The sequence below is a fragment of the Panthera onca genome, chromosome C2, assembly GCF_046562875.1.
Source record: "Panthera onca isolate mPanOnc1 chromosome C2, mPanOnc1 haplotype 2, whole genome shotgun sequence".
Taxonomy (NCBI): domain Eukaryota; kingdom Metazoa; phylum Chordata; class Mammalia; order Carnivora; family Felidae; genus Panthera; species Panthera onca.
This window is the reverse complement of record NC_138347.1, coordinates 28,234,099-28,243,147: the sequence shown is the minus strand read 5'-3', so window position 1 is coordinate 28,243,147 and position 9,049 is coordinate 28,234,099. Positions and strand designations below refer to the sequence as shown.

Here is a 9,049-nt window from a genome sequence, read left to right as displayed (position 1 = left end):
CTTCTGGTTTCCCAGATCATAATTATGCTGTAATTGAAATTGTGCTTCATGGTAACTTGAAGTCATCATGTTCCAGACTGCCTGTAACACCTCAGTGTAGATACAAGCACCATTATGCTGATCTCGGAAATCTGGCATCATCCATTCATCCTACGTCTTCATTTCAGTGGACTCATGTTATTGTAAGTATTGCTTCAATGCTAATATGTAGGAGACTTCATATTAAGTCACCTGTGAGCAGTTTGTATTGTAACAAGCTCTTCTAGTGATTTTGAAACATGCTAAGTTTGAGAGTCACTGGTTTAGGTAATTAACAATAACTACTGGAACAGTCAATCCCCAAATCTCAATTGCTTAACACAACAAGGCTTATTTCTTGTTCACATCACAGTCCAATATGGGTCAGATAGGCTCCCTCTGTCTTGCAGCTGAGACATCTTGAACACCTGGCTTCCAAATTGCTGAGGAAGGGAAAGACATATGTAAGATTGCTTGGGAAGAGTTTATGGGCCAGGTTTGGGAGCGGCTTACATCACATCTGCCCACATCCTGTCGGCTAGAGTCTAGTCACATAATTGCAACATCCTACAAGGACGGCTGGGAAATGTAGAGGGGCACATGGTTATTTGTGAGAGTTAACAGTTGGCCACAAGCAAAATCAGAGAAACAGTATATTACTTCCACTAGGCAGATAGGTTGTTCTAATTTTTTTTTGTTTTATTTTTTATAGTATCTGTGAACCCCCAGATACTGAACCATTGCCTTGAAAGCCATCTTCCTACTTATAGTTGACCCTTCAATAAGCATAAGGTCTCTTCATTTTCTTCTGAAATTTTATTATCTCTGACTCAGTCTGTGGCCAGACTAGAGCCAGGTAAGATATAGGCATAGACATAGAAATACATGGACAAATAGACATAGAAATAAAAGAGCTGGTTAAAACTGTCCTTAAATGAAAGATTATTATCTCCCAAACTAAAATCTTTCCACCCTTGATCTCATTTCCCCAGAGGTACCAACCTTGAGACAGGTATAACTCTTCCGATATTTAACTCTGTAACTCTCAGTGAGGGGTCAAAGATTTCACTCTCACAGAAGCTAGGCAGTTGGTGTAAACAAAGAAAGCAGGGCATAAGTAACATACCTGGAAGCCTGTAGAATGTTGCCAAAGGCATAGCACAGGCTCCATCTAAGGGAAGCCTGTTTGCTAGCTCTGGCCGATTGCTCCCACGGAGGAATGCAATTTCAGTGTTGCTAGATCTTTCTTACATTCTTTTTTTTTTTTTTAAGATAAATTAGAAATCTGAATGTTTTGGTTAAGCTTCTCAAGTTTTACAAACATTATATGGGAAATAAACAACAACAACAAAAATGGATTCTTGCAGAATTAGCTTATGGGCCATCAACTTGGAACTCCTGTGCTAAACTGCACATTCATACCTCTATTTTACACTAACCGCTTAAAATTATTTAACAATTATCAACCCTCAAATTTATACCTTAAAATATTTATTTTTCTATATGGAAGCTGACGAATTAGCTAACTTATACTCTCTTAACTTCCAGTGGACTTCCGCCCCTTAAATTTTTGTCACATGATTACTAAACTTCATGTTTTATTCATCAAAATCGATATTCATTACTCCGTAGGTCCCATTATTAAGATAGAAACATTAGTGCTTCTTTACACAATTTTTCCTACTTTTTCTCTATACTTACTTAGCTCTGTAAACTATGTCATTATTTTTACACTGACCAAATTCGTACTATTTAAATTCTGCATTACCGTTATAATTAATTAAATATTTAACCATTTATCTATACTTTATAGGCTAGAATTCAGACCCAATAAGTGTTTTCAATATTCTAATTGCAGCAATTATTAACCACCATGGAACATGGTAGAATGATATAATTTTATCTCACTAAACATGGGCCACTTTAATCATGAAGGTCAAGTGGATCTCTTTCCTTCCACTCCATGAGGACCTCAAAGTTATTCCACATCGCACCTTTCTTCATATTTAGTCCAAGGCTTCCTTATAGAGTTCTTTGATCTTCCTTGAGTTTCTAATTTTCTGTTACTTTCGTTTATTTAAAGAGGCAGCATAAACCTTTATTTCAGCCCCACAAAGATCCTGCCTTTTAGCTGCATTATATGTCAACATGAAAACATTGTGGTTAAAACCTTCCATATTCATTTGCCAAGTTTGACCATTGTTTCTTCTCACTTTCCACAGAGCCTGCTTTGAAGGAGTCTCTTTTCACTGTAGTTCTGTGTTGGGTGTACTATTTCTTGGATCTCATGGCTTCCCTTTTTTCAATTTCTTTTCTGTTGTTTTGAAAAGAAACCACAGCTGGTTTTTTTTTTTATAAGAAAAGGTAAATGAAGATAACTCATTGTGTGTTCAAAAATGTCTTTATTTTATACCCTCACATTTTTAATTGTCCTCAGACTGAGAACGCTGAAGGATATAACTAGTTCCTGTTGGTATAGATATGAATACCTCATCCTATGCCCAGTTGGCACTCGGGCATTTCTTGAGCTCCTGCAAATTTGCTTCTTCTTCTCTGCCTCCTGCTTAATGTCTCCCACTTCTGTTCTCTTTGTTGGGAATTTCTCTTAGGATATTGAACCTCTTGATTAAGTCTCCATGTCTATTAATTTTTCTTTACATATATATGTATAATATATAATACAAATATATATAATATATAACACAAAGTATATCTTAAAAAGTTATATATTATAAATTAACATGCATTTTATATGCATTTAAATATATTACATGTATAAATTTCTATACAAAGCTACATATATATTAATCACATATGTACAAGGAAACTTAAACTGAGGTGGTCTAAGATCTCGGTAGCCTGTATAACACACTGAAACCTAAGTCAGGGTCAATGAACTTGAATCCGAGAAAATGAAACTTAAGAACATCTAATCGCAAACATCCAACTAGGCTTCCACAAATTGGGCAACTGATTAAGCGGTAGCCAATCAAATAATTCCCTTACTTTGCTTCCATCTGCAAAAGCCTTTCCCAGCTTGTCAGGGGAACACTCTTAACTTTGTTCGGTGCTGCCTAATTTGAATGGATGTCTGTGCAAAGAAAGTAGTGTAAATTTTAATGTGCCTCAGTTTACCGTTCAACATATATAACCTATATATTTAATCTTTGAGGCTTTGGCACTGGGTTTCAAATTAGAATTATTTTGACTTATATTATTTTTAAAAATTTGCCATTCGTACATCTAATTTCCAAGAATGCTCATTTTCTATTTGTGTATTTTTTCATAGTGATCTCTTCTTGATGTGCTAGGGTTTTTTTTGTTTGTTTGTTTGGTTTTGGTTTTTGGTTTTATTTTATTTATTTATTTTTTTGTGAGCAACATATTCTTGAATCTCTCTGAAAGACTAATTCCATTCCATGGATTATTTGTTTCTCAGGGGTCACTTGCTTCTGTTCAAGCCCCCTTTTTTTGACCCCCTGGTTTTCCTCAAATAAGTAGTATTCTTCGGTTTGTCCACTCGAAGTTGTGAGTAAAAGGTTCAATTAATGAATGTAATAACAGGGGAGGGTTTTCTCTGCCAGGAATTTTGTGTGTGTAAAAAACAGCAGGTGCACTTTACCATTTAGGGGTAGACCTCCTCCCCACTCCTGGAAAAAAATAATAATGAGAACGAGGCTTTGCTCTAGGGTATTAACTCCCACTGGGGTCCCGAATTCTGTCTTGTTAGGGAGTTAGTTCCTTTGGAAAGCATTTACCTGAAAACTGTCCCTAGATTGCCATATGGCTATATGATCTCAAAGGTATTCCTCAGTCTCCTCCTGCCCTGCTCCACAGAACAGAAGCCTTACTTCTTTTTCTTTTTTTTTAATTTTTAAGTTTATTTACTTATTTTGAGAGAGAGACAGAGAGAGAGGGAACAAGTGGGGGAGGGGCAAAGAGAGAAGGGGAGAGAGAGAATCTTAAGCAGGCTCTGTACTGTCAGCACAGAGCCCCATGCGGGACTCAAACTCACGAACTATGAGATCACGACCTGAGCTGAAACCAAGAGTTGGACATTTAACCAACTGAGCTACCCAGGCACCTGAGCCTTATTTCTTAGGCTTCCTTGTCAATTGGATAGATTCCTCCAGCTGAAAGTACAGGTGGAAGACTGGAGGGTGGGAAGAAAAAGAGAAACCAGGGTATTTATCACTGTTTGTGTGTCCCAGGCAGCTGTAGTATCGCAGGCAGAATTTGCAGAAGTGGCAGTGCCTTCTTCATACCTCTCCTGCCAATCCGTCCTTTCTTCTATGGTCTCAGCTTCAACTGCGCAGGCTTGCGGCCATTTCAACTTCTGCTAGAAGGCGATAGCTTTGGGCTCTGTTAACACTCCCTTGTCCTTTGGCTCTTCTAGCCCTTGGGGATGGTAGAGGCTTACTGCAATTGCCAATCTCTGAGTTGCATCACCGTCTCAAGATCTTGGGCATTTCCAGTTCTTCCCATGATCAGGATAACCCATTCTCTGTAGCAGTTGATTTCTCTAGTTTAGGATAACTTTTAAAGGTTTTCTTTAATTGCCACACAATTCCAGGCAGAGAAAACCCACCCCTTTTATTATATTCATTTTAAGGTTTTTCTTGTTTGTTTGTTTGTTTGTGTTTGAGAGAGAGAGAGAGTGCAAAAGCAGGGGAGGGGCAGAGAGAGGGTGAGACAGTCCCAAGCAGGCTCCACACTGTCAGCCGGAGTCTGATGCAGGGTTTGAACCCGCAAACCGGGAGCTCATGACCTAAGCCAAAAATCAAGAGTTGAATGCTTAACTGACTGAGCCACCCAGGTGCCCCAAGGTTTTTATTTTTCTGGTTAGACACTGACTGGCATTATTCCACAGCCCTTTGCTTCCCTCTAATCTGTTGATTCTTTAGAGTTTTTCCAGAACTTCACCTAAGAAGGGTCCTCCCTGAAATACAGCATTCTTCAACAAGTGTATATTACCGTTGAGTGTGTGGCTTCCTTCACCCTGGGGGTACACTTCCCTGCGATCCCCATCTGCTTTCATTTCCTAATTAGGCCACCTCTTGCACTTTCTATAACCCCCCATTTATGATGTTACCAATTCATTCTCTTTTAAACACCTTACTGTCATTTCAATGGCCGGGGGGGGGGGGGGGGGGGGGCGGGGGCGGAGATGACATCGTGCACTCAGTTTATTGCCTAGTCATAGGAGTTATTCGTCAGCAATTGTGGTGATTTGGAGACTGGAAACTTGGTAATTTGGGGAGCAATTTTATTTATACAAATTTACTTTTGTGAAAAACAATAAGTCGATAATACTTATTTCTGTATTTAAAGGCGAGGGGCTAATCATTTTGAACTAGGCAAAATTAGGGAGGGATTTAGGTGAGCATTTTCTGACTTACCCCTTCATCCATGTCCAATTACATCTTCAGAGCAGAGGCCCCTCCTATTCGATGTTTCTGTGTATTGGAAACCCTCTCTCGAGGATACATGGTTTAATCGGTTATTCTGTGAACACACCAAAACTATTCAATTTGCTAATTTGGTCCTGCAGTGATTTGAGTATGTCCCTTTCATTTAGCCACTCTGTTATGACACAAACACGATTATAATGTAATAAGAAAAGACATTTCCTCCGCACATTTTCTTTAGTTGTAGTTACATTGAACTGAAAACATCCATCTACTTGGGAAAGTGGAGACAATTACCTAACAACCAGATAAGGTATGGATTCAATCATTCCTAATGATTTTATAGTGGCTAGAAAATAGTGGTCTAAATTTTTAGGATTGAATCTACTACAAATTGAGAAATTGATGCCTCAATGTTGTGTATTTTGAGTATTTGGCAAAATTGTAACATACAGACATTCTAACTGGTTTCCGTGCCAGAAGAAAGCTGGATAAGAACATGTATGGAATGGACAATTATTGCGGCATCTGCTCAGTTAACACTGACTCGTTTTCTCTGAGAAATTCACCCCTAGGTTATTCTTTCTTTGTGTGTGTTGCTTTGACTGCTAGCAACTGGCCCAGAATGGACACCTGACCATGCTGAGCCAATCAGATTCTCTAAGAAACTGATTCTCAGAGGCATCTCATTAGTCTATAAACATGGCTAGAGACACACAACATGTAAAATATCCCTGGGTGAGCTATCCATCTTCCACTATGTAGAAAGAGAAACAGAGAAATGACAAAAAGCAATGATGGAAACCAGCAAAGAGAATTGTGGAGATAAGAGACCATGGAGAGAGAGAGAGAGAGAGAGAGAGGGAGAGAGAGTCACTGCCTAGCAGCTTTTATTTCTGAGTCCAATTCCTTTAGAGGGGTAGAATTTGTGAGACCCTCTTGAATTCTTATAATTAAATCTCCTTTTCGCTTAGGCTGGTTGAACTGGTCTTCCACTTGTCACCAAAGGAGCCTAAAATACAACAGAACACACAGAAGACTGGGTTGCCTGTTTACTGCCACTACGTGAATAAATGAAAAAGAAATGGAGGCTGATGGGTTTACATCTGTGTAAAGAGAACAAATTGAATGCACTTTTTTTGCTCTGGTTCTTAGTTGGCTTTCACTGATTTTGTTCTTTATTAACACATAAGAAATGCATCTTCAACAATTTGCATAATAAGTCCTAAGCAAGCCTCTAATTCCTGAAAGTTTAGCAGATTTACTTCATCTGGTTAAAGTGTTAGAAATTTGTGTTATATTTTATGTAATATAAATAAGTTTTGATAGAAAAGTGGACTTTTGATAAAACTCATTAAATAGTTTGAATGAGCTTTGTAGAATCAGCATAATGCCTGGTAAATAGCATAGGTGCTCATTAAACTATCAGCTCATGTTTCCTTTCGTTCTTCAATTAGAAAAGGTTTCATTGATTGATTGCTGCACTGCCTCAAGAAACAGATGAACACCAAAAACTATAGGTAGTCCTGGGACTATGGACGTCTTAACTTCAGGAAGGAATCCAGTTAGAACTGCAGAGGAAACAGACTGAGATAGATATTTTCAATACTTCCTGCTAAAGACTGCAAAAGAAATTTACAAGAGCACAGAGGAGGGACAGCTCCTTGGCTGTGGGGGCAATGGGGCAAATTTGCCAGTTGTACCCTCAAAACAAGTCCTTTACATTCTATAGTCCCAGTTTATTATTTGTACAATGAGGCTAATAAGAATTTCTCTTTGGTTCTTGTCATGGTTAAAGGAGATAATAAAAAATTGGTGCCCCAGGAATATTAACACTACCTGGAGAAGTTGAGGAAAAGCCACCACTGACAGGACACTTGAACTGAGTCAAGTGTTGAGTGAGTCATGCGTAATTAGCAGTATACATTTTCCCAGAAGAACATTTTAGAAACAAGAAACAGTTTATATGAGAGCAGCTCCTCCCCAGTTTCCAGGTAAAGTGTCTTCAAGCAGTAGGGAAAAGTTTTGTGTGGCCCCCTACAGAAAGTGCTGGAAAAGAGTGGTTGGGGAGACAGGTTGGGGCTCATTGTGAAGGGTCATCTGCAGAGATGGGTTATTCCATAAGTATAGGAAGCCAACAGGGGTTTTAAGCATGAGTATGGTGATGTCGGGGAGGAAAACTTTTCCCTCTACCTAGCTTAGTTTCACTGGCTGAGGCCTTGTAAATTGGACTAACAAAAGAATAACAAGAGAAAAGCAAAGAGAAGTGTATTCATGTGTGCTTACACGTGGAAGTACCCAGGGATGAGTAACTCAAAGGGGTGATTAGAGCTTGGGCTTATATGACATCTTACCAGAAGAACAATGCATTTTTGGAGAAATGACAAGACAAAGGACAAACAACTTTGGGCTTTTAGGGAAGCATATTGGGGGAAGGCAAATGTATTGGGGAACTAATGGAAGATAAAGGCTAGTTGGACACATTTGTTATGTGGGTTCATCTGGTGCCATCTCTGGGCTGATAAGGATCTAGAGTTGTCTCTAGTGATTAACTTCTGTCCTTCCTGGTGGGGAGGAGAGGAGAGACATATTTACAATTTATGTCCTGCTTTTAGATAAATAGGGGGAGGGCATAGAGCTTTTCTTGTATCTGCTTTTTCTCAATTGCCCTCAGCTCAAAACAATCTTTATACCAAACTGGCATATTTTGAGGTGGCATAGTCTGCTACCCTTTAGCAATCAAATTCATTTTTAGGATAATGAACTGCAGGATTTGTGGAGAAAGCACTAGAAGGAGAATGGGGAGACATCCAGTTTAGAATTCTCAAGATGATAATGCACCTATACTCTGTGTGTGTTTCTTAGGAACCATTTATTCTCAAGACTCAAAAGGCTAATAATGATTGCTGTGGAAAAAGACTACCTTCCCAAAAGTGCTTATGGATTTAAAGATCATCTTAAATATACAGAAGCAGAAACACGTGAGCTGAAATACAAAGGAAGAGAAATATTAAGTGTTTTTGAAATTTGTACGAAAAATTAAACATGCAGATGGATAAAGTGACTCAGTGAATGCAGCTGTTTAAGATGGTGGAGAGGAGTGATTGATTGCTGCTTGCTTGAGCCCAGGGCTGAAAGCTATTTAGCCAAGCTGAGCAACGTGAATCGTCTTATTACATGACTACAACAATGTGTGCCCTCAAATTTTTCTTCCTACACTTTATGGTAAGTTTTAGCCATGCGCTTAACTTGGGTAATAGTTATAAAGCCATGAAGCCTGTGGTCCAGTCTCAGAATGTACCGTCGTTAAAGAAAAACTCAGAAACTAAAAAGTCATTTCAAAATAATCAAATATCTTTATTTCTCTTTCTAGAACACCACAAAGAGAACACAAGTCTACGGCATGACTTTTTAAATCCAGTTTTACTCTAGTTTCACACACTGCGGTTTCCCCCATGTTTCTCATTTCTGAAGCTTCCTGAGAGCTTTCCCCAGACCCAGTCTGGGCCCTGTTTTTGTTTGTTTGTTTGTTTTATTTCTACCACTTTGCTTCTGAATGTGCATGACAGAAGTTCAGAAGAAACAATCTGGAAAAAGAGGCTTTTCCTCAGATGGCAGAAGGC

General features: G+C 38.8%; 1 long non-coding RNA gene across 1 annotated transcript; it reads left to right on the top strand.

The window, feature by feature from the left end:
- LOC132683870 (uncharacterized) lies at positions 1-8,645 on the top strand. Its single transcript, XR_009612429.3, has 3 exons — positions 1-182; positions 731-874; positions 8,292-8,645. It is a non-coding gene; the product is annotated as an uncharacterized LOC132683870 (long non-coding RNA).
- The last annotated feature ends 404 nt before the right edge of the window (positions 8,646-9,049 follow it).